Here is a 25755-nt window from a genome sequence, read left to right on the forward strand (position 1 = left end):
GGTGGCATACTAGAACAGACTTCTCTGAATCTTGGTAGCTTCATCTGAAAATGGAGATAATTATAGTATCTACTTCACAAGATGGTTGTATGAATTATATATGATAATGTGGGTAAAGCTGTTTAGTACAAGGCCTGGAACCTTTCACGGTGGGTGGCCCAAATGAGTGTTGCTCTCGGCATCTTAATATTTCAGTGAGGTCGCATTTCTGTCATATCCTTACATTGTAACAGCGATTGATTTGCAGACCACCCCTTCCCGCCCCAACTAATCAACGAACCAGTCAACGACCCTGCACGATTTCCCCAGGATCAAAGTATCATTTGGTACAGTTCTGGCTAAATTCTCACAGAATAAAGCAGTATTTCCCGTTTTTCTACGACTGCCACCACCCAACAAAAAAACCCACGGCAGCTAAGTCTTCCAAAGCACTCCCGTAACCAAATCACTGCTGTAAGTGGGCTTCTACGCAGAAACACTCACCTTTCTGGTTAATAAGGACTTCAATGAAGGATTCATTAACTCCACCCTCCCCTTCCCCCCTACCCCCCCCCCCCCCCCCCAACAGAAGAATACTCTGGAACAAGTATTCTTGAATTTTATCATTCGCTCCCTGGAGAAAGCGGGGAGAACGAAGTCCTCAGGCCTGGCCTGAACGCCCTTTAGGGGCGTGGGCATCCCGGGGCCCCAGTCCCTTCCACTCGGAAATGCAGGGGATTTAAGCCAACTTCGGCGCGCCTTAATTTCATCCCAAGAACAGACTGCAATCATTGTGTTTAAACAAACCAGCCTAAAGGCCTCAAAGCTTGAGCATAACGGGGGCCGGGGCCGGGGTAGGTCCTGGGTGCGCAGGACTCCCTGAGGACCCCAGCCCCTCCTGGGCCCCGCTGCCGCTGCTGAGTGCCACATCAGCGCCCGCGCTGCACTTCCAGGTTCCTCTCGAGGATGGAGCGAGCTAGCCCGGCGGGCGGGGGCGGGTCCAGGCCTGCGAGAGTGGCGGGCTGGCTGGCCAATAGGCAGCAAGCAGGGTGTCGCGGCCACCAATGAGCTGGAGCTTCGGGGTAGTTGGGCAGCCGAGGTTCGTGCCCCGGGCGGGGGGTGGCGGGGGGGGCGGGGAGCCAGATGAGGCACATCTGGACAGCTGCGCCGAGGAACTGTGCGGCCCCTTCGCGGGCCCGACGTCAGCTGAGCACGTCCCCCACGTCCTCTCCTGCTAGTCACTTTTATTATTCATATTCCCAAAGAAGCAACCGAGGATCCAGGCTTAAAACTTTTTTTTTCCGCTAATTGAGACGGGGCCAGATCTCATCCCGCGCACAGTTTAATTTTCATGGGGCTCTGGGATCAAAAGAACAGAAACAGCAACAACAAAAGCCCAGCCGCTGTCTGATTTAAAACTGGCAAAGTGAGAAAAATAGTGTTGAGTAAACAGACCGAGTTGGGTAAGTTTTGGAGACGTGCTGGGTATCTGTTTCTCCCGCTGTGATCTCTCTCCTGCGTCTTTTTGCTGTTCTCATTATCTTCTCTTCGTCAGAGAGATGAAAATATCGCTCGCTGCCACAAACTGCACAGACCGTCGGCTTCCTTTTCTTCTGCTTTGCTAATAATTTAATTTTTGGTTACTTGTGTGTTATTTTAAAATTTCCCAGGGACAGAAATTTAACTGGTGTCCTGTTGTAAGCCTCTCCAGACCTCAAAGTTGAATCTGATAGATGTATTTTTCTATTTTCTTTCTGTGAGAACAAAGTATGCGTTTGTAAAGCCGAAATCTTTATCCACCCCTCATTCCCCTGACTGTTTTGACAGAAGATTGAGAAAGTTATCAGACTTACTCTGAATTCACAAAACCTTTGCTTCTGTTCATTGGATGTTTAATATTAAGTAACTTAAATTCTGAATTATGTAGGTAATTGCTGTTTCACTTACATGTGAATGTAGTTGTAACCCAAAAATATCTTTTCTGTGTTCATCCATCCATAGTGGGAGGTCCAAATTCCTTCAATACATGACAAACAACTCTGTGCATCAGTAACTTTATAATTGTATGTTAATCCCATAATTCTATCAAAATAATATTTAGAGAGATTGTTAGATGTGTATGCTTGCAGACAGTTGTGGTACATATTTCAGGATTTAGCAATGGAAATTATGGCAAATCTTGACCTAGGTGAATGACCTGAGGCCCATTCCATTCAAAACATCTATAATTTTGCTTAAGCAATGTTTTGGATTTGGGACTTTGTCATATGTTAGTTACTGTCATGGCAGATCTGACCAGAATTGATGTTTAATTTCTCGCTCAGAAAGCCTTTGGTGGGAATTTGGTGCCATAATTGCAAGTTGCAGAGTGTGTTTTTGAATCAGAGAGGCAGTGCATTCAGTGGGTGGAACAGTTGACGTGGTTTTCAGGGATGCAGAGTTAGAAGGGACAGTGAAACAGTATAAAGAGCCCATTGGCCTAGTTCAATTTGCAACCCCACTGTTCGAACCTTGGGCAAGTTACTCAGACTGTCTGTGCCTCAGTTTCCCCCTCTGTAATACGGAGATATTGATAGGCCCTACCTCACGGTGTTGTCTCTAGGACTAAGTGAGTTAACACAGGTGAAACAATAGTTCTGACACATAGTAAGTCTTTGCTCTTGTGCTCACTCTTCATTTCCATCCGTCTTAGCTTCCTCTGCTGCATGTCATTTTCCCAGCTACCATTCTTACCTCCGTATTAGTGGCTAGCATTTACTGAGTCCTGACCTCTTGTTAGTGATACACTAATATTAGGCTGTGAAGGAAAGAGAGTCTTGAGAGGAGAGGAGAATTTATCAGGTGCCAGAGAAAGAGCTAGGAGTTTCTGGGAGTGCAGAAGATGGAAAGAGGACTTCTTACTGTGGGATAGCTTCATAGAAGGGTTGGCTTTCTGGGAAAGGATTTTGCCCAACGGTTTTGATGGAGAGGAAAAGGATCATGGAACAGCAGGTGGCAGGTATTGTAGGAGAAAAGAAAAGCAGGGGCAAAGCACTGAGGCTGGAAAATGTGTACCTATGCTTAGGGACAGTGGGTTGTGATGCAGGAAAATCTTTGAGAGGTTCGTGGGTGGAAAGGTTGGAAAGGTGGGAGAGGTAGGAGAGGACTGCATGGAGAGCCTGATGGGGAAGGGGAGGCTTGGGATGTAGATGGGCGGGGGACGGCAAGCTGAAATGGCAGCAGTTATATGCTGAAGGTGTTTCTAGAACTGTCTATCTCTGGGGTCCAGTCTCCACATCCTGCCCAGCACACACTCCCCATCTACTCCACTGCTTCCATGACGTCCCTTCAGGGCTTGCAGGCTGTGTGGTCAGGACTGAGCAGTGAGCCTTGGCCATATCTTTTTGACAGTTTGGTGTCTCTCTGGGAGCTCTGATGAAGTAGTCTGACATTCTGGGCTATTATCCCAGATACTTTGTAGAAACAAGCCTTGACTTGAAGTCTGACATGGATGCAATCGTTCCACCTCTCCCCTACCCTTGTACATACACAGTGTCTGCAGAGTAGCTCTTCCTCCCCCTGCTAACACCTATTCAGGTGTTAATACTTGTAACATTGTAATTTCCAATTATGGAGTTAGATGAGACCTACAATATATACCTAAGTGGAAAGCTAGTTTGGAGCTCTCCTCCTTTTTCTTCCTTGAGAGCATTGTGCTGTGGCAGAGAGAAGCTGAGCTCTGGTCCTGGCACTGCTGCTGACCAACTGTGTGACCTCAGGAAAGACGTTGAGCCATTATGCGTTTCTTTGTGCCATCATCTGTAAAATTATTAAATTACCTCTGAGATTCTGAGATGATTTTTTTTTTTCTTTTCTCTTCTTCGCTGGGACAGTCTGTTGCTTGCAGATGGCTCTTTGATATGTCTATGGCTGACATTTCGTGACTACTTAATACATGGTAAACATTATTCAGGGTGCTTAAACATGTCTTAACTCATGTAGTCCTCTCACCAAACCTATGAGGGTTGGTACCTATTGACTGAGGAGACAGAGGCATAGGCATATTAAGAGACTTGCCCAAGGTCACACAGTGAACAAATGGCAGATGCCCATCTGGTCTAACTCTAGACCCCAAGCCTTAACCACAGGCTACACTGCCTTAGGCATGTAAAGCTGGGCTATTCTTGTTTGCAGTTGTGTTGGTAATCAAGAAGTCCATGGGAGAAGGCTAATTGGAGGGGGAGAGCACATTTGAAGAACTGAGCTGGTAAAATTTCCTTGGAGGGGCTAGAATACCAACACGGGTCATGTCTATGGGATGTGTTGTGCCTGGAAACAGAAGACATTCTACATGTTTATAAGATGGGACTCATTGCAGGCAAGCACTCTGTCTTTTCATCCTGCTTGAACAAAACCCACGGTAGTACCTGGATATATAGTAGACATTCGATAAATGTCGCTAGATGATTATCCTTTTTGAAAAAATGAAACTGTATAAGTCAGATGCAATGGTTTCCCCTTTGTTTCCCTGCTTTCTTCTCAATCTGTTACTCTCCCCAGAGAGAAGCTTTGTTACTGGTTTAGTCTAAAACCTTTCAGCCCTTCTGTAAGGATTCACTCACAGGTATAGATCTAAACAATTTGAAGATGTGAATGGGACCACAATATTTTTTTAAATTGAAATATAATTCACATACAGTGTTATTGTAGTTTTAGGTGTACATTAATTAATTAAACAATTCTATACATTACTCAGTGCTAATCACGTAAGTATACTCTTTATCTTCTTTCTCTATTTCATGCCTCCCCCTATCCACTTCCCCTCAGGCAACCGCCAATTTCTTCTCTATATGTAACAGTCTATTCTTTTGTTTGTCTCTTTTTATTTTGTTTGTTTTGTTGCTTAGATTCCATGTATGAGTGAAATTATATGGTATTTGTCTTTCTCAGTTTGACTTATTTCACTTAGCATTATATCCTTTATTTAGGTCCATCCATGTTGGTGCAAGTGGAAATATCTTTTTTTTTTTTTTACAAAAAATATTGAGTAATATTCCATTCCACAATATTCCATATATTCCATATTCCACAATATTCCATTGTGTATATATACCACATCTTTATTTATCTGTCGAAGAATACTTGGGTTGCTTCCATAATTTGGCTATTGTAAATAATGCTGCAATAACATAGGGGTGCATATATCTTTTCTAATTAGTATTTTCATTTTGCTTTGGGTAAATACCCAGTAGTAAAATTACTGGATCATATGGTGATTCTATTTTTAATTTTTTGAGGAGTCTCCATACTGTGTTCCCCAGTGGCTGCACTAATTTGCATTCCCATCAATAGTGCAGAGGTCTCCTTTTTCTCCACATCCTCACCAACACTCACCATTTTTTTGATTTTAGCCATTCTGACAAATGGAGGTGATATCTCATTGTGGTTTCAATTTACATTTCCCTGATGATTAGTGATGTTGAACCATTCTTATGTGTCTGTTGGCCATCTGTACGTCTTCTTTGGAAAAATGTCTATTCGGGTCCTCTGCCCATTTTTTAATTGGATTATTTGGGGTTTTCGGGGTTCAGTTCTTTAAAATTCTTTATACATTTTGGATATTAAACCCCTATCAAACATGTCATTTGTAAACATCTTCTCCCATTCAGTAGGTTGCCTTTTCATTTTATTCATAGTTTCCTTTGCTGTGCAAAATCTATTTTGGTGTAGTCACAATAGTTTAATTTTGCTTTTGTTTCCCTTGCCTTAGGAGACAGATCCAGAAAAATGTTTCTATAGCCAATGTCAAAGAATTTACTTCCTATGTTTTCTTCTAAGAGTTTTATGTTTTCAGGTCTCACATTTAGGTCTTTATTCTGTTTTTAGTTTAATTTTGTGTATGGTGTAAGAAAATGGTCCAGTTTCATTCTTTTGCATGTAGCTGGCCAGTTTTCCCAGCATCATTTATTGAAGTCTGTCTTTTTCCCATTTAATAATCTTGCCTCCTTTATAATAGATTAATTGATCATACAAGTGTGGATTTATTTCTGGGGTCTCTATTCTGTTATTTTGATCTGTATATCTATTTTTGTGTCAGTACCATACTGTTTGATTACTACAGCTTAGTAGTATAGTTTTAAAACTGGAATTGTGATACCTCCAGCTTTGTTTTTTTCAAGATTCTTTGGCTGTTCAAAATCCCATACAAATTTTAGGATTATTTGTTCTAGTTCTGTGAAAAATGCTGTTGGTATTTTGATAGAGATTGCATTAAATATGTAGATTACTTTGGGTAGAATGGACATTTTAACAATATTCATTCTTCCAATCCATGAACATGGAATATCTTTCCATTTGTTTGTGTCTTCTCCAATTTCTTTCACCAGTGTTTTATATTTTGGAGTATAGATCTTTCACCTCTTTGGTTAAGTTTATTCCTAGGTATTTTATTATTTTTGGTGCAATGGTAAATAGGGTTGTTTTCTTAATTTCTCTCTCTGCTGCTTCATTATTAGTATATAGAAATTCAACAGACTTCTGTATTTTATTTTGTATCCTGCAAATTTACTGAATTCATTTATGAGTTCTAGTAGTTTTTTGGTGGAGTTTTTAGGGTTTTCTATATAGAGTATCATGTCATCTGCAAATAGTGAAAGTTTTACTTCTTCCCTACCAATTTGGATGCCTTTTATTTCTTTTTCTTGTCTGACTGGTATAGTTAGAACTTCCAGTACTATTTTGAATAAAAGTAGCAAGGGTGGACAACCCTATCTTGTTCCTGAAAGTGGTGGAAAAGCTCTGTTTTTCATCATTGAAAATATTGTGGTTTGGAACAACAATATATTTATTTTTTTAAAAAATGGAGAAACTGAAATATTCCAAGGCTCGTGGAAAAATGAGGCAGGTACCAGGTAAATATTCTACTTCTATTTCTTGGGCATCAAATTGTATTGTTTTATTTCTGGAGATGCTATGGTTTTGGGATAAGAACTTCTCATGATGAAGCTTGATGCAGGATTATTTCAGGTGTCCCATTATTAATTATACCCAGTCTGGATTTTAAATCTTTTTGAGACTTCATTCTTTAGGTCTTTTATATATTGAATAAATTTTAAAATAATATTTGAAAAATATTTTAATTTGCTTTTTACTTCATTGGTTTAATGTCGTCACTCTTAAATATAGCACTCTGACTAAGCAAACAGACTTTGGAGTCAGACTGTGAGGGTTTCAATCCCAGGTCTGCTTCTTACTAGTGTACCCTGAGTAAGTTATTTTCTCTAGGAGGCTTTATTATATTGTATTTATTATTATAAAGTGGGGATATCAGTAGGCATCGAATGAGAAAATCCATGTGAAGAATTTAGCATAGTATCTGGTTCATAGTAAAGCCTATACCTATAAGCAATTCATTTTTTATTATGGCAAATTAAACATAATATAAAATTTGCCATTTTAACCATTTCTAAGTGTGTAGTTCAGTAACATTAGGTACATTGACATTGTTGTGCAGAGATCACAGCTGTCCATCTCCAGAGCCATTTCATCAAACTGAAACTCCATACTCATTAAACAATAACTCCCTGGCTTGCTGCTAGTAACCACATTCTGCTGTCTCTATCAATTGGATTACTCTATGTACCTCATATAAATGGAATTATACAATCTTTTTCTTCTTATGACTGGCTTATTTCACTTAGCATAATATCTTCAAGGTCCATCGATAGGATATCATGTGTCAGAATTTCATACTTTTTAAGGTTGAATAATATTCCATTGTATGTTTATACTGCATTTTGTTTATCCATTCATCTGTTGAGGAGCATTTAGGTTGTTTCCATCTGTGATGGCTAATTTTTTGTGTTAATTTTGCTAGACCACACTGACAAGATATTCAGTCAAAGCTTATTCTAGATGCTTCTGTGAAGGTATTTTTAACTTAATTTAATTTATTTAAAGTTTTTATTCATTTATTTTGAGGGGTGAGGAGGTGCAGAGAGAGAGAGGGAGGGTGGGAGGGAGGGAGAGAAGAGAGAGAGAATTCTAAGCAGGCTTTGCACTGACAGATGTGGGGCTCAAACTCATAAACCATGAGATCATGACCTGAGCCAAAACCAAGAGCTAGACACTTAACCAACTGAGCCACCCAGACACCCCTGAAGGTATTTTTTAGATGAGATTAACATTTAGCTCAGTAGACTTGAGTAAAGCAGATAGCTCTCCGTTATTTGGATAGGCCACATCTAATCAGTTGAAGACCTTTATAGAAAAATACCGACCAACAATGCAAAAGAGATCCTCTTTCTCTGCATCCTCCCCAACATCTGTTGTTGCCTGAGTTGTTAATGTTAGCCATTCGGACAGGTGTGAGGTGGTATCTCATTGTGGTTTTGATTTGTATTTCCCTGATGATGAGTGATGTTGAGCATTTTTTCATGTGTCAGTTGGCCTTCTGGATGTCTTCTTTGGAGAAGTGTCTATTCATGTCTTTTGCCCATTTCTTCACTGGATTATTTGTTTTTTGGGTGTTGAGTTTGAGAAGTTCTTTATAGATTTTGGATAATAACTCTTTATCTGATATGTCATTTACAAATACCTGCTCCCATTCTGCTGGTTGCCTTTTAGTTTTGCTGACTGTTTCCTTTGTTGTGCAGAAGCTTTTTATTTTGATGAGGTCCCAATAGTTCATTTTTGCTTTTGTTTCCCTTGCCTCCAGAGACGTTTTGAGTAAGAAATTGCTGCGGCCAAGATCAAAGAGGTTTTTGCCTGCTTTCTCCTCTGGGATTTTGATGGCTTCCTGTCTTACATGGAGGTCTTTCATCCATTTTGAGTTTATTTTTGTATATGGTGTAAGAAAGTGGTCCAGGTTCATTCTTCTTCATGTCACTGTCCAGTTTTCCCAGCACCACTTGCTGAAGAGACTGTCTTTATTCCATTGGATATTCTTTCCTGCTTTGTCAAAGATTAGTTGGCCATACGTTTGTGGGTCCATTTCTGGGTTCTTTATTTTGTTGCATTGATCTGAATGTCTGTTCTTGTGCCAGTACCATACTGTCTTGATGGTTACAGCTTTGTAGTATAGCTTGAAGTCTGGGATTTTGATGCTTCCTGCTTTGGTTTTCTTTTTCAAGATTGCTTTGGCTATTTGGGGTCTTTTCTGGTTCCATACAAATTTTAGGATTATTTGTTGTAGCTCTGTGAAGAATGCTGGTGTTATCTTGATAGAGATTGCATTGAATATGTAGATTGCTTTGGGTAGTATCAACATTTTAACAATATGTGTTCTTCCTATCCAGGAGCATGGAATCTTTTTTTTTTCAATATATGAAATTTATTGTCAAATTGGTTTCCATACAACACCCAGTGCTCATCCCAAAAGATGCCCTCCTCAATACCCATCACCCACCCTCCATCAACCCTCAGTTTGTTCTCAGTTTTTAAGAGTTTCTTATGCTTTGGCTCTCTCCCACTCTAACCTCTTTTTTTTTTCCTTCCCCTCCCCCATGGGAATGCAAGCTGGTGCAGCCACTCTGGAAAACAGTATGGAGCTTCCTCAAAAAACTAAAAATAGAACTGCCCTATGACCCAGCAATTGCAGTACTAGGCATTTATCCACAGGATACAGGTGTGCTGTTTCAAAGGGACACATGCACCCCATGTTTATAGCAGCACTATCAACAATAGCCAAAGTATGGAAAGACCCCAAATGTCCATCAATGGATGAATGGATAAAGAAGAAATGGTATATATATACAATGGAGTATTACTCGGCAATCAAAAAGAATGAAATTTTGCCATCTGCAACTACGTGGATGGAACTGGAGGGTATTATACTAAGTGAAATTAGTCAGAGAAAGACAAAAATCATATGACTTCACTCATATGAGGACTTTAAGAGACAAAACAGATGAACAAAAGGGAAGGGAAACAAAAATAATATAAAAACAGGGAGGGGGACAAAACAGAAGAGACTCATAAATATAGAGAACAAACTGAGGGTTACTGGAGGGGTTGTGGGAGGGGGGATGGGCTAGGGCTAAATGAGTAAGGGGCACTAAGGAATCTAGTCCTGAAATCATTGTTGCATTATATGCTAATTTGGATGTAAATTTAAAAAAATTAAATTAAATTAAAAAATATAAAAATAAAAATAATAAAAAATAAAAAAAAAGCAAAATACTGACCTCTCTTGAACAAGAGAACAATTCTGCCAGCAAACTGCTTTTGGACTTAAATTGCAGTATCATCTCTTCCCTGAGTTTCGCCTGTTGGCTTACACTAAAGATTTTGGACATGCTAACCTCCACAATCATGTTAGCCAATTCCTAAAATAAGTCTTTCTCTCTATATAATATATAGCTATAGATTTGACTATGTATAGGTAGTAGATATAGACACGTAGATGTATAGATATAGATAGATATAGATATACATATAGGTAGATATACTACTGGTTCTATTTCTTTGGAGAATCCTAACTAATATGCCATCCCTTAATTACTGTGAATAATGCTGCTATGAACATTGGTGTACATTTATCTGTTGGAGTTCCTGCTTTCAATTCTTTGGGGTAAATACCTAGAAGTGGAATTGTAGGATCAAAAAGTAATTCTTTTTTTAAGTTTATTCATTTATTTTGAGAGAGACACAGCACGAATAAGGAAGGGGCGGAGAGAGAAGGAAAGAGAGGGAATTCCAAGCAGGCTGTACTGTCAGTGCAAAGCCCAACTTGGGGCTTTATTTTATGAACTGTGAGATCATGACCTGAGCTGAGATCAAGAGTGAGATTCTTAACTGACTGAGCCACCCAGATGCTCCTAAAATAATTATTATAGGAATAAAAAAATACCCAGTGCCCCAAAAGGTAAAATTCACAATGTCTGGCACTCAAACATAGTGAAGCAGTTGTGTTGAAAATGGAAATAAATACACTAACCCTGACTGTCCTGGAGGTGTACTTACATGCACATTTTTGTACTATTAGTCAAATAGTTGAGGTCTTCACTATAATAACATTTTGTACATAACAAGACAGAGTCTGCCAAACCACGGTCTGTGTTGATTTTACTTTGGCTTCTGAGATAGAAGTTCTTCTTCAGTGTATTACTGTTTTTTAAGATTGTTTTTCTGTGTTTGATAACCCCAACCTCCCATTGGACTATGGTGAGGTAAACTCGCCTAAGGGTTATACTGGCCAAATGCATCATGCCTCCGATGGATTGGAGCTAAGACTAGGGCATGATGGGTGGGAGATGAGGCGAGGCTAATGAGCGACTGAGCATCGAAGGCCTTATAGAGAGCAGCAAGGGCCAAAGCAGCGCTGCCAAGATCTGCTGACAGGTCTAAGAGGGCTGGCTAAGCCAGAGTCCAGAACCAGAAGCCTTTTAAACCCAACAGAGGCACGTGGGGAGTGAATTCAGCCAAGTCCAGTTGGGACTATGACTGAAGCTGAAGAAGCAGGGCTTGATTTCATTACCAGACGTAGGAGGCTGGGTCAGAGAGGGATGCCCTGGAGTCAGGCAAGGGCTTAAAGCTCAGGAGCCTCATACCAGGGTCCCAGACTTTGAGCCAGGACTGTCTATTTTCCCTCTGAGAATTGGACAGTTTCTCTGTTTCTCTGCTCTGCTACTTCCCTGAAGTCCAGTCTGACCTGCTATCGTCTAGACATCTCTACATAGATGCTTTGTTGCCAGAACAATCAAGTTTTCCTTTTTTTTCCTTTTTCAATTTGAGTACAGTTGACATGCAGGGTCACATTAGTTTCAGGTGGACAAGTTAGTGATTTGACAAGTTTATAGAACAAATACGTTTTCTTCAGTTTGGCTGTGCTGAGCACCTTGGCATTTCTTCCCGCTCTGCCTGTGCAGAAATACTGCTTTTCTTCACACAACTAACACCTTTCTTGGATGCTGGAAAACTACTTCTTAAAATATTGTAGCCCAGATTAATTCTTGGGAAAGCTCCTACTTAAGATGACAACAAGATATTATTACTATCATTTGATAGAGGTTTTACTTTTTTTGGTGGATAAGAACTAAATACTGAGTCTTTAGGAAAATTGGAAGTCGTTTTTTCTTTTAAAGGAGAGGTACTACAGTCACTTTTTCACCTAGAAAGAAAGCTTCCATCAGAAGTCTTGGAAAACTTTACTTTTATGCCAGTGATCTCCCTACTATGGGTTGGGATGTAGGAATGGATGCTGCTCAGTATTCTCATGTCACTATGACAGTTCTCATAACAGAAATGATTCATTTGCAGAATTTAGTAATAATAACAGAAGTAAGAACAGCCACACTAGATGATAGAGTAAATTTATCACTTTAATTTCCTCCAAATCAGCATTGTTTGAAGGAGGTTTTGTTCCTCTCTGGTGTTTTCCACTGAGAGAGAGAGATAGATGCAGGAAAGATTAAGAGAGCATGAGTGAGAGCCTTTTGCCTCTTTCTGATGAGCTCAGGACTCCCTTCTGTACTCCTGCATGTTTCAGGGGCCATCAGCCTATCAGAAAGGTGCAATTAAGGACAAAGATTATGGTTTCTGGAGAGAAATGTGCACAAAAAATTTAATAATACCTACTTGTTGCCTTAGTAATTGTGGTAAGAGTTGTTGGTTTTGCTTTTGGAATTATTTTTAGTTATTTGTGTTTCGTGGTGGTAATGAATAAGAGACAGTGGGGTGAATGGATGAAACTGGTTCTGCACCCTGATAGTGGTTACATTCTAATTGGTTCTAGGATCAGAATTGGTTTTTCTATAAGAGAATCAGATTGACTATGTGAAACCATTAAAAGGGACAGGATCCTCTTATTTTGCCTCAGTCTCAGTCTCATTCCATTTCCCCACTTTCATCGCTGTCTTTTCCTCTCATTCCAGTTACCCCTAAACCCATGATTTCCCTGCTCTTAGCAACCTTTTCCAGGACCTCTTTTACAGGGAAATTGCCCAGGATTCAGAAGAGGCTATGGTGGGATGTTTCCCTCCTCTTGTCTGTGGCTTTTATTTTTCTGGATCGGAAGTAGAATTTATATGCCACTCCAGTGATCTTTTTTCAATTTTCCTGAAATGAAGAAAACCCATTCTCCCCACCCCCCCCCAATGTCTTGAAAGAAGAATTTTTGAAGATTTAGAAATAGGAAGAAGTCAACAGAGAGAATGTTTTGATTTTGATCTATCCTGACATTGGCATGAAATTAGTTCTTGTGAAAAAAGAGACTGGGGCTATCAAGAAAATGAATATAGGCACAAACAGAAAGCAGATTCAGAGCTGTAAATACAGAGAACAAACCATTTGTTGCCAAAGAAGAGAGGGTGGGAGGACAGGCAAAAGGGTTGAAAGGGAGTGGGCAATACAGGGTTCCAGTTATGGAATGAGTAAGTCACAGGAATAAAAGACATAGCATAGGGAATATGGTCAATGATATCGTAATTATGTTGCATGGTAACAGATTGTAGCTACACTTATATGGTGAGCCTAGCATAATGTATAAACTTGGCAAATAACTATGTTATACATCTGAAGCTAATATAACTTTGTATGTCAACTAAACTCAAATAAAAATATTTATTTATTTATTTATTCTCAAGTTAGCTAGCGTACTGTGTAGTCTTGGCTTTAGGAGTATATTCCCGTGATTCATCACTTACATACAACACACAGTGCTCATCCCAACAAGTGCCCTCCTCAATGCCTATCGCCTATTTTCCCCATTCCTCCCAACCCCCACCCCCATCAAACCTCAGTTGGGGCTATCACTGAAAAAGCACCCATTCCTACCTTCAGATAGCACAGTCCTACATTTTAGGGACGACAGCTTTGACTCTCACACTGAGCCCCCTTAAGCTTCTGAATTTTCCTTCTGATACATTATCAATCACCAATTGTGCTGAATCATAAAGCATATTGCCAGATTTGGAAATGGAGTATTGTTAATGAGGCAGTTGGTACGGCCTGAAAAAGTAAACTTTAAGGAAAAGCTGTGGGCTCAAAGGGTATCTTCTTTCCTTCATTGTTTGGCACATCATCACTTGACTTTTCCAAGTTTCAGTTAACAAGTGATGTTTAAAAATGTCCTCTCTTCTGCTCTCTCCTTATCCTTTTATCTTTTTCATTTGGTTATGATTTGAGAAGCAATTCATCAAGGGCAGTTCTGAGTTCATGTTGACTAAAAACACAGGACTAAAGGTGAGCAGATATTTACTCTGGTGTTCAAAGTCCGGTTGAAGAAATGATGAGTAAGTTAGCTTACATTAGCTGAGTCTCTTATTCTTATCGAAAAGACCATTATTCTAGTGATTGGAGAAGGCAGTGGTTTACATGGCATCCTTTGAGGAAAGACTCTGTTTTAAATGAGCTTCTCCACTGGCCTCCTTGTGGGCTCACCTCCACCACCAGACCATCCGTCATCATTAACCACGTTTCTAAATTTAATTTATTAGAGGAACCATTTGGTTCACAGGATGAGTGGATTTTGATTGGGAGGTAGTGGTGGGTAGAAAGTGTAGGGCCTGCTGGTTATTTCACTGAAGCCCCAAATAGCATGAAGGAGGAAGGTCAGTTAAGAAGCAGAAAGAGAAAAGAAGAAACAACTGAGCAAATCTTCTCAAAAATTTTGTTGGAAATTGGCTTGAAGTCTAATTTGCTCTCTTAGCCATAGAGTTGAGTCTTATATGTTTTGTAATCAGTTCTTATAAAATTCAGCCATTACTAAGCTGATGACCAAAGAACACTCTTCCAACTTGATAGAATAGAGAAATGTCTTCTCCAGCCAAAATTATAGGAAATTTTCCGCCAGCAAGCATTCAGATTTCCTACTGGGTCCATTCCTGTAAGATTTATCTTTCCAGATAATCCAGTTGGTTAGGTTAATTGGGTCCAGTCAATCTTAAATAAATAAAAAATAAATAAATAAAAATACCAGTTACACAGTTAGAAAGCTTTTGAATCTTCCAGGGAACAGACATATTTATGGCGTCCAGTTCAGGATTACGTCTTAAGGGAGAAATTACTCTTTTTCTCTCCAAGCAATACCAGCATGAAATGACCCTTCATGAGATCCTTGAGCTTTCAAGGGCACTCTTCCCAGGATGAATGATGCCAGAGAGCATGTGATTCAGTCACAGTTTCCCTCCAGGTCCCTTCAGTCACTTAGAGGACAAATTCTCTGTCTGCAGGGCCTGTTCTGTGGGTGTGCAACCTGTAGAGTTGCACAGGGCTCCAGTCTTAGAGGGGTCGTGTGCTTATTTTAATGCTCTGCTGTCACTGTTTTGAAATTCTCACAATTTATAAACAAGGGACTCCACATTTTCAGTTTGCTCTGGGGCCCTGCCTCTATGCTTTCAGGGCTATTCAAGTGTAACAAGAGTGAGAAAGTAAAATCAAGGGCCTGTTTTCATCACTTTCCTCCAACTTTATGTGTCCAGATGAGCACCTAATGGAACTGCTACTCATTCGTTTGTCTTTATTGATCTCATGGTTAGTTTACCCTATTAACGGGTTTTCAGAGGATCTTGTCCCTTTTTAGAACAATTTCTCTACTAATTTAGAGCCTGTAGTTAAAAAGGTGAATCAGGTCTTGGCAACATATGGTACTTCTGTCTTTTGAAAAGAAGTGTCTTCTAAATCTCCTTTGTTTACTTTGTGTTATGGCCTTGATGGCACAACCCCAATTTCATACGTGCACTCTACACACACTCCAGTAGGTCTCATTTTTACTTTTATTTATTTTGTTAAAAGTTTACTCATTTATTTTGACAGAGACAGAGAGAGTGCAAGGAGGGGTGTAGGGTGGAGAGAGAGGGAAAATCTCAAGCAGGTCCCACAGCAGTGCAGTCAATGCAGAGCCTGATGTGGGGCCCAAACTTAGGAAACTGAGACCATGATGTGAACCAAAATCAAGAGTCAGATGCTCAACTGAATGAACCACCCAGGTGCTCCAAGAGGTCTTATTTTTAAAGCAAGAACCAAGAAAGATTCTTACTGGCTGGTGGGTCCAAAAGCTGAAGCCCACAGCAATGACTGTGAATATTCATTCCAGAGTTTTCTTAGTCTTCCTAGGGGCCCCTGGGTAGAAGTGGGTATGAGATGGTTGGCTTGATAGGTTGGTTCAGGTAAGGGAAACAAAGTCAGGGGCGGGCCTGATCCGTGTGGGAGCCTTCTGCTTTAACTGTGCTTACACACTGAGCACCTGAGCTGGCTGGTTGAACAGTTTCATGGAAATGATTAATAAGGAGGCAAACATGGTGAGAGTGGGAATAAATGATTATAAATACCTTGCAGGACTTGGAGAAACACTTGCTGACAGTGAATCAGTTAGTATTTCCCTGAGTGCAAAGGACAGTATTTTCTGGTATGTGTGAACATGCCCAGTAGTTTGACAATCAGACCTGCATGTCTGATGATATTAATTGCAGGGTGTTATGGGCCAGGTTTCTGTAAGTTAAGTGGAGGTGGAGGCCACTGGCATGATATACATTACTTGGGAAGAAACATGAGTGGGAGGAAGAAAAGAGGTTTCTCTGGGGCTGTTGCAAGGCTGATGCTGGTGAAATATGTTTGTCTTTCTTGAGTGGTAAGCAGCATCTGCAAGGATTGTTAGCTGCTGAGCAGCACATCTTCTGTACTTAAGACCCATGAGAGATTTGGGTGACGGTAGTAGTGAGGTAAGTTTCAATACTGTGTTTTCCTACTCCTTGTCTTTGGTGTGTACATGGGTGTGTGTATGTATGTAAAACTGACAAAAAGGTGTCTGGTTTCAGCCTATTGATTTTTTTTTTCATTCTGCTGGAAATCTTCATTAATTAGGACACAAAGGCTCAGTTTCCACTTCTTTCTTACCCTTTTTGCCCAATTCGAAGATGTTTGATATACTGAGACTAAGTATGATGAAGGACTGACTAGGAAGGGAGAATTGATCTGAAACTGTTGAAAGTTAGTTCACCATTTCTAGAGTAACCTTGGTATGTAAAAAGGAAGAACTTTTTTTTTGATCAAAAAATGCTTATTTATTTTTGAGAGAGAGAGAGAGAGAGAGAGAGAGCGCACAGTGGTGGAGAGGCAGATCCAGAGAAAGGGACAGAGGATCCTAAGCAAGTTCTGCACTGACAGCAGTGAGCCGCAGAGGGGCTTGACCTCATGAATCTTAAGATCATGACTCGAGCTGAAGTCGGACACTCAGCTGACTGAGCCACCCAAGTGCCCCATAAAGAGCAAGAACTTTTGATTCATATAGATCTAGTTTGAATCCTGACTCTTACTGTGTATTTGGGACATTGTGAAAATAACTTAACCTCTCTGAACTTCAGTTTCCTGATTTGTAAAATAGGGTAATAATACCAGCTTCTCAGTGTGGCAAGGATTTAATGAGATAATGTTGGCCAAGAGCCTGGTGTCTTATCTGCCATATGGTAGAAACTCCATAGAAAACTGGTACCTTTAGTTTATTAACTCTTTCTCTAGCCCCTTCCCAAGCATTGGAGTCATGGCCTGCCATTCTTGACTCCCGTAATCATCAGTGTTTCCCCAGCCAGCTTATTGTGGGCTATGGCTGATGGAGACAAAACTAAGACTAGCCTAATCCTAATAGATACTTCATTTCATTTTTATGTTATGATCCAACATTACAGTTACATGGGCAGAGTGGCTGTGGGGAGATCTGTGTCTTAAATGCTGAATTCTCCTTGATTTGTGACATTTTCCCCCTCTGGGATCTTTAGGAATCTGGCAGCTGAAACACAAGTCCTGCCATCTACTCTTTCCATCCACCAATCCACCCATCCATTTATTCATCCATTTACACATCCATTCATCCACACAACCCTTATGTACTGAGCCACATACTATATGCCAGGAACAGTTCTGAGAGTCAGAAATTAAGCAGTAAAGAAGAATAGAAACAAGTCCTACATGAACATAGTTTTCACTCTAATTGCAATAAACAAAGTAAGTCAGTAAATTATGTAGTGTGTTAGAAGGGGATGTTTTATGGGGAATATAAAACAGGACAAGAGGATGGGGTCTTGATGCAGTTTGAAGTTTTAAATAGAGTGATCAGGGAAAGCCTTATTAGAAGGGTAATAAGGGAAAGCCTTATTAGAAGGTATTCGAGCAAAGGCATAGAGGAGGTAAGGGGGAAGAGTATTTCAAGCAGGAGGAGCAGCAAATACAAAAACCTGAAGGTGGAGCAGAGCCTGGTGTGTTTAACGAGAAGAAGGGAGGCCAGTGTGGCCGGTAAGGAGTAGACTGGAGAAGTGATGGGAACTAAATCATATGGAGCCATATAGGTCATTGGGAGGACCTCAGCCTAACTTACATTTCAACAGGATAATTCTGACTTCTGGGTTGAGAATAGTCTGAAAAGGGCAAAGGCAGAAGCAGAATCCAGTGAAGAAACCACTGTAATACCCCAGGCCTGTACCAGAGGGTCTTAGGGGAGGTGGTGAGAAGAGGTCAGATCCTGGGCATACTTTGGAGATAGAGTCAACAGGATTCTCCAACAGATTGGATGTGGCAAGTGAGAGAAAGAGAGGCATCAAGGATGATTGTAAACTTTTTGGTGAAATTGGGAGGATGAAGTTGTCATTGAGTAGGGAAGACTGTAGGTAGGTGGATCTGGTCCAGGTATCAGGAGACCTGTTCTGGACAGTTTTGAATTTGAGATGTATATTGGACAGCTGGATGGGCAGTTGGATGTAAGGAGCTTAGGGTTCTGAGGAGAAGTATGGGCTATAGATAAAAATCTGGGAGTCATTGGCATGTGGCTTACTACTGAAGGCTGTGAAAAGAGATTACTGAGAAGGTAGAAAAGAGTTCTAAAAACTGAGCCCTAGGACATTCTAAGTATTCTCATTAGGAGAAACTAGACCAGAAGGAAGGGCCAGGGAAGAAAAATAAGGGAAGAATATTTTCCAGGGAGCATGCTGTGATCAGCTCTGTGAAATTCTGCTAGTGGCTCAGGTAAGATGAAGACAGAATTGGCAGTTGAGTTTAGCAATGTGGGGTCTTTGGTGACCTTGACAAGAAAGCTAGAATCATACAAGACTGGTAAAGAAGGGACAGAATGAGGTGGGAACAGTGACGTTAGAGCTCATTCATTTGTAGCCAATCCTTTTTCACTCCCAATCCACTGAATCGAAGCCCCTCAACTTCCCATGTTTCTCTTTCATCTTTATTTTATGTTGCCAATTTTTGTAAGCAACCTTAAATTATTTTAGAGTGGGCTAGCAAACAAGCACCATGGGATACTCCCCCAGATCGGTTCTCTTCGGCCTCTGTTGGGGAAAAGGGCCGCCCGTTACTATTTCCCTTCACATCTGGTGGCAAAGATGGGGCTGCATGCTTGCTCCTGAGTGGGGGTTTCCCAGCATAGTTGTGCACGTTGCCTTTGCATGGAAACACAGGCCTTTATAGGAGGATGAATTTGGGGTATGATTGTGGGGAGCTGGTAAACCTTGTTTTTGTCTCCTCTTGGTGAGGCCCTCGCAGTTACTATGTTTCCACACTTGTTTTATTACAGGTGTAGAGCAGGTCAAATAGAACTTTTGAAATTGGGATAACCTAGAGGGATTTCAGAGGAGGGCAATAGATTGAGCAACACGATGGCAAAAGAGGAAAAAACTGAGGACAGGTGAAGAAGTTTCCCCAGCTGTGGCCATGGCCCTTTCAGGCTCTAATGATACTTAGAGGCCTGCAGAGGCTGACCTACATTTTGAAAGTGACTGTGGAGTTTGGCAGGTATTTCAGGGAGGCTTTTTCCTGGGCCAAGGCCAGAGGATGACTCAGCAGGTTGGGACATAGCTGGCTTCTGTTGAGGTACGGAGAGAGCTTCCCTGCAGTGTACTGGACACAATTTCCAGTCAGTAGGAGTGCGCGCAGACTCCTCCGCTCCCTCTTGTTGATCCACAGAGGCCTCACCAGCTTCAAGTCATGAAGACAAAAATTGTTGGGGAGGACAGAATGTGACTTCTGGCTTTTCCTTTGGGACTGGGTTAACAGGCTGGTGGATGGTAGATGCTGGTAGATGACAGATACAGAATACATTTGTGGGTTCTCCCTTTTTGCTGCCCTTGCTGGTTTCTGGAAAGTGATGCTGTTTGCTCCATTGTTCATGTGACCTCATACATTGGGCATCTGCCTGCAGTGCCTGTTTTGAAAAACAGGTTTATTTTTTAGAAGAGTTTTGCATTCACAGTAAAACTGAGCAGAAGTTAGAGAGTTGCCATATAACCCTGACCTCCACATGTGCACAGCCTTCGCCATCTGCATCTCTCAGCAGGGAGGTACATTCTGATGAACCTTCGTTGACACATTATTATCACTCAAAGTTCATAGTTTACATCATGGTTTACTTTTATTTATTTATTTATTTATTCATTCATTCATCCACTCATTCATTCTAATGTCTATTTATTTTGAGATTGAGAGAGAGAGAGAGAGAGAGAGAGAGAGAGAGAGAAAGGAGGTAAAGGGCAGAGAAAGAGAGAGAGAGAGAATCTCAAACAGGCTTCACACTGTCAGCGCAGAGCCTGATCTGGGGTTCGATCTTACGAACTGTGAGATCATGACCTGAGCTGAAATCAAGAGGTGGAAGCCTAACCAACTGACCCACCCAGTGCCCCTGTGGTTTACTTTTAGTGTTGCACATTCTATGGGTTAACAAATGTATAATGACATGTATCTACCATTATAATAGCACATAGAATAGTTTCATTGCCTTAAAAATCCTTGGTGCTTTGCCCATTCATCTCTCCCTTTTTCCTAACCTCTAGAAACCACTGATATTTGCCCTGTCTCCTTGGTTTTGACTTTTCTAGAATGTTATGTGATTGGAGTCATATAGTATTGTATCCTTTTCAGAGTGGCTTCTTTCACTTAGTAGTAAGCATTTAAGTTTCTTCCATGTCTACTGATTAATATTTCATTTTATGGATGTATTACATTTTATTTATCCATTCATCTACTGAAGGACATCTTGATTGCTACCAAATTTTGGCAATTGTAAATAAAGTTGCTATGAACATCTGTATGCAGGTTTTTGTGTGCATATATGTTTTTAGCTTTGGGTAAATATCAAAGAATTTGATTGCCCAATCATATGGTAAGAATATGTGAGAAGCTTTGTGAGAAGCTGCCAAACTGTCTTCCAAAGTTGCTACACCATATTTCAGTCAGCAATGAATGAGAGTTCCTGTTGCTCCACATTGCCACCAGCATTTAGTTCTGTCAGTGTTCTGGATTTTCGCCATTCTATATGTGTGTAATAGTATCTCATTGTTGTTTTAATTTACAACTCCCTAATGATAGCTGATACTTGGCATCTTTTCATATGCTTATTCGCAATATGTTTATCTTCTTTGGTGAGGTGTCTCTTCAGGCCTTTGGTCCACTTTTTAATTGGGCCAGTTGGTTGGTTGTTTTCTTTTCTACTGAGATATAATTGACATATATGTCATTTGACATTGTATTAATTTTAGGTATACAATATAATGATTTGATATGTGTATATATCACATAATTATTACCACAGTAAGTCTAGTTAACATCCATCACTACATACAATTACAATCTTTTGTGTGTGTGATGAGAATGTTGAAGAACTACTTTCTTAGCAATTTTCGAATATATAATACAGTATTACTAGTTATAGTTAACATGTTGAACATTACATCCTCAGGTCTTATTTATCTTATAACTGGAAGTTTGTAACTTTTGAACACTTGCTCCCATTTTATCCCTCCTCCTTCCCCCACCTCTGACAACCACTAGTCTGTTCTCTGTATCCATGAGTTTGGTTGTTGTTTTTTGTTTGTTTGTTTTTTAGATTCCACGTATAAGTGAGATCATACACTACTTGTCTTTCTCTGTCTGACTTATTTTGCTTAACATAATACCCTCAGGATCCATCCATATTGTTCCAAATGACAGAATTTCTTTCATACACACACACACACACACACACACACACACACACACACACACACTACATTTTCTTTATCCATTCATCTGTTGATAGACATTTAGGTTATTTCCATGTCTTGGCTTGTAAATAATGCTGCAATAAACATGAGGGTGCAGATATCTTTTTGAGATAGTGATTTTGTTTCCTTTAGAAAAATACCCAATAATGCAATTGTTGGATCATATGGTATGGTATTTCTATTTTCAATTTCTTGAGGAAACTTCATACTTTTTTCATAGTTTGCCATAGTGGCGGCACCAATTTCCATTCCCACCAACAATGTATGAGGGTTCACTTTTCTCTATATCCTTGGCAGTACTTGTTATTTCTTATCTTTTTGTTAATAGCCATTTTAACAGGTATGAGGTGATATATCGTTGTGGTTTTGACTTACATTTCCCTGATGATTACTGATGTTGAAAATTTTTTATGTACCCATTGACTATCTGTATGTCTTTCTGGAAAAATGTCTATTCAATTTCTCTGCCCTTTTTAAAATTGGATTCTTAATTTTTTTGTTATTGAGTTGTATGAGTTATTTGTACATATTTTTTGGATGTTAACTCCTTATCAGATACATGATTTGCCAATATTTTCTCCGATTCTATAGGTTGCCTTTTCATTCTGCTGATGGTTTCTTTGTCTTACGGAAACAGTCCCACTTACTTTTGTACATTAATATTATATCTCAAAGTTTTGCTGCAATTGCTTATTAGTTCTAGTTTCTTGTCAGTTCTTTTGGATTTTCTGTATATATAGGTGAACAGGTCATCTGTGAACAAAGACAGTTTTATTTCTTCTTTCTTAATGTATACCTTTTATTTCACTTTCTTGTCTTATTGCATTTGCTAAAACTTCTAGTACAGTGGTGTCTATTCCTGATTTTAGAAGAAAGCTTCTGGTTTCTCACATTGAGTATGATATTAGCCATAGATTTTAATAGATATTCTTTATTATTTCTTTTATAGATATTCTTTATTAAGTTGAAGAAGTTCCCCTTTACTCCTAGTTTGCTGAAAGGTTTTTAAAGAAATTAAGTAATCATGAATGGGTGCTGGATTTTGCTTTTTCTGCACCTATTGGTATGATAATGTGATTTCTATTCTTTAGTCTATTGTTACAATAGATTAATTTACTTGATTTTTGAATGTTTAACCAACTTTGCACACTGGGATAAGTCTCCTTGCTTAAAATGTGTAATTATTTTTATGCATCATTGGATTTTATTTGCTAATGTTTTGCTGAGGAGTTTTGCATGTATGTTGATGATATATTGGCCTATAGTTTTGTTTTCCTGTAATATTTTTGTCTGGTTTCAGTGTTAGGGTAATACTGGCCTCTTAGAATAAGTTAAGAAGTACTCCCTTTGCTTCTGTCTTCTGGAAGAGATTATACAGAATTGAAATAACTTCTTCCTTAAATGTTTGGTAGAATTCACCAGTGAACCCATCTGAATCTGTTTCTTTATGATTTGGAAAATCATTAATTACTTATTCAATTTCTTTAATAGATATAGGCCTATTCAGATTGTTTATATCTTTTCTTGTGTGTGTTTGGTAAATTGTATCTTTCAAGGAATTGGTCCATTTCATCTAGGTTATCCAATTTGTATAACTTTGTTTATAGTATATAAAGTTGTTTATAGTATTCTTTTATTATCCTTATTATGTTCATGGGATCTGTAGTGATACCCCTTTTTCATTTCTGATGTTAGTAATTTGTGTCTCTCTCTCTTTTTTTTTAATCTTAGCCTGGCTAGAGGTTTATAAATTTTATTGATCTTTTCAAAGAACCAGCTTTTGGTTTTGTTGATATTCTCCATTGATTTCATGTTTTCAATTTTATTAATTTCTGTCCTAATTGTTATTATTTTTTCCTTCTCTTGTTTTGGTATTAATTTGCTCTTCTTCTAGTTTCCTAAGGTAGAAGCTTGGATTATTCATTTTAGATCTTTTCTGTTTCTTTTTTTAAAATTTATTTTAGAGAGGGAGACAACATGCATGTGAATGGGAGAGAGGGGCAGGGGAGACAGAAAGAGATTGAGAATCTGAAGCAGGGCCCATGATCAGCATGGAGCCCAATGTAGGGCTTGATCCCACAACCCTGGGATCATGGCCTGACTCAAAATCAAGAGTCAGACACTCAACTGACTGAGCCACCCAGGAGCCCCTCTTTTCTTCTTTTTTAATATATGCAATCAATATATTATAAACTTATTGAATTTAACATATGCATTCAATAAATTATAAATTTCCCACTAAATACTACTTTTGCTGCATCCCATAAATTTTGATAAGTTGTTTTTTTTCATTTTTATTTAACTCAAAATATTTAAAAATTCCTCTTGAGATTTTTTTCTTTTCTTGTGTGTTGTTTAATCTCCATGTATTTTGGGATTTCCTAGCTATCTTTCTGTTATTGATTTCTAGTTAAATTTCAGTGTTGTCTAAGAGGATATATTGTATTGTTTCTATTATTTTAAATATGTTAAGGTGTGTTTTATGGCCCAGAAAGTGATCTACCTTAGTTACTATTTTTTTTGAGCTTGAGAAGAATGTGTATTCTGCTGTTGTTAGATCAAGTAGTTTATTGATGTCAATTGTATCCATTTGATTAATGGTGCTTTTGAGTTCAACTAGGTCCTTACTGATTTTCTACCTGCTGTATCTATCCATTTCTGATAGAGAGTGTTGAAGCCTCCAACTAGAATAATGGATTTATGTATTTCTCCTTGCCATTCTATCAGTTTTTGCCCCATATGTTTTGATGCTCTGCCGTTAGGCCCATACACATGAACAATTTTTATGTCTTCTTGGGGAATTGACCCCTTTATCATTATGCAATGCCCATCTTTATATTCCTGATAACTTTCCTTGCTCTGAAGTCTGCTCTGTCTGAAATTAATATATCTACTCTTGCTCTCTTTTGATTAGTGTTAGTATAATGTAAATTCTCCATTTCTTTACTTTTAATCTATATGTGCCTTGATATTTAAAGTGAGTTTCTTATAGACAACATACTGTTGGGTCTTTTTAAAATTTTTTTTTAATGTTTATTTATTTTTGAGAGAGAGAGACAGAGACAGAGCATGAGTATGAGTGGGGGAGGGGCAGAGAGAGAAGGAGACACAGAATCTGAAACAGGCTCCGGGCTTTGAGACAGAGCACAGGGCTTGAACTCATGAACCGGGAGATCATGACTTGAACCAAAGTTGGACGCTTAACTGACTGAGCCACCTAGGCGTCCCCCCACCATTTTTTCTTTTTGATCTACTCTGATAATCTTATCTTTTAATTGGTGCAGGTACACCACTGATGTTTAAAGTAATTATTAATTAGTTTAATATCCACCGTATTGGTTACTGTTTTCTATTCACTGTCCTTGTTCTCTGTTCCTATTTTTGTCTTCTGCTCTTTTTTGTTTTTGTGTGTGTATGTGTGCAATGCCTTTTTAGGTAACTCTTTTCACTCGCCCTGACCCTGCCCCCAAGACACACTCACTTACATGAACCTCCAACTCTGTGCAGCTTGATGTGAACCATGGTGGGGCTGGGCTTCTGGTTCCAGTATTCTTTTCTTGCATCTCATGGAGAAGCAAGCAGACAGAGTCTACCAACTTGGCTTCAACCCTTTGGACAACAACAGCCTCTGCCTTCATCATTTCCTGTCTCTAAGGGAGCAAGAGTATCTGATCACTAAGAAAGACATCTCATTTTTCCTGTCTTGGTCTAGGAAGTGGTAGAGTAAGAGGACGTAAAAAAATTGAGATTATTATGGTGTCATTGCCAGGCTGGGACCTGGATGCTACTTTGAAGTGACAGAATGAGATTCACATCAAGAAGACTT

The 25755-nt window shown here is 39.4% G+C and overlaps 1 protein-coding gene across 1 annotated transcript in view; it reads left to right on the forward strand.

The window, feature by feature from the left end:
- Positions 1-1137: 1137 nt before the first annotated feature.
- The window catches only part of TMEM45A (transmembrane protein 45A), a 73799-nt gene continuing 49181 nt past the window's right edge, over positions 1138-25755 (forward strand). The window contains exon 1 of the mRNA XM_042956462.1: positions 1138-1442. The gene's annotated coding sequence lies outside the window, so the exon portion shown is untranslated. The remainder of the gene's footprint in view (positions 1443-25755) is intronic.

This window comes from Panthera tigris, chromosome C2 (assembly GCF_018350195.1).
Source record: "Panthera tigris isolate Pti1 chromosome C2, P.tigris_Pti1_mat1.1, whole genome shotgun sequence".
Taxonomy (NCBI): domain Eukaryota; kingdom Metazoa; phylum Chordata; class Mammalia; order Carnivora; family Felidae; genus Panthera; species Panthera tigris.